Consider the following 533-nt stretch of genomic DNA (forward strand, 5'->3'; position numbering starts at 1 on the left):
ATACATAACACATCATGACAAATACTCTAAGCTACTTACAGAAACAAGAGTAGTTAAGTTAAACCAAAAAACAAAGTTAAACTCATGAAAGAAACGTATCCTTTTTCATTTGAAATCTTTTGCAATATTTTGTTGTTGTTATAGCACACTAACTCAGTGTGAAGATTCCAGCCTTGGAAACTGCTAGAGGGCAGTTCTGCTCCATTCGATAAGGTAGTAATGAGTTGGAATTAAGTTCATAGTAACAACACCAACAACAACATTAAGACAGTTGATGGCCAGAGAATATAGTCAAACATGGTTCTGAAGGAGTAGGGAGGTGAGAGTGGAGAAGGCAATGAAAGGAACTGAAAGAAGATTATTATGGATAGGCCCTAGGGAAGAGTGGAATGAGATAAATTTGAAGAGATAATCAGATGCCTGATCCTGTAGACCATGGTAAAGAGTATTTTATTTGAACTTGCCTATAGTTATTTACGGGAGCTCTGGTAGCATAGTGCCTAAGGCACTTGACTGCTAACCAGAAGGCTGGC

The 533-nt window shown here is 37.9% G+C and overlaps 1 protein-coding gene across 1 annotated transcript in view; it reads left to right on the forward strand.

Annotated features, from left to right (window-relative positions):
• RANBP17 (RAN binding protein 17) overlaps window positions 1-533 on the forward strand; it is a 533,584-nt gene that overhangs the window by 13,680 nt on the left and 519,371 nt on the right. The window lies entirely within an intron of this gene.

Source organism: Orycteropus afer, unplaced genomic scaffold, assembly GCF_000298275.1.
Source record: "Orycteropus afer afer isolate SDZICR_OR568_19922 unplaced genomic scaffold, OryAfe1.0 scaffold00062, whole genome shotgun sequence".
NCBI lineage: Eukaryota > Metazoa > Chordata > Mammalia > Tubulidentata > Orycteropodidae > Orycteropus > Orycteropus afer.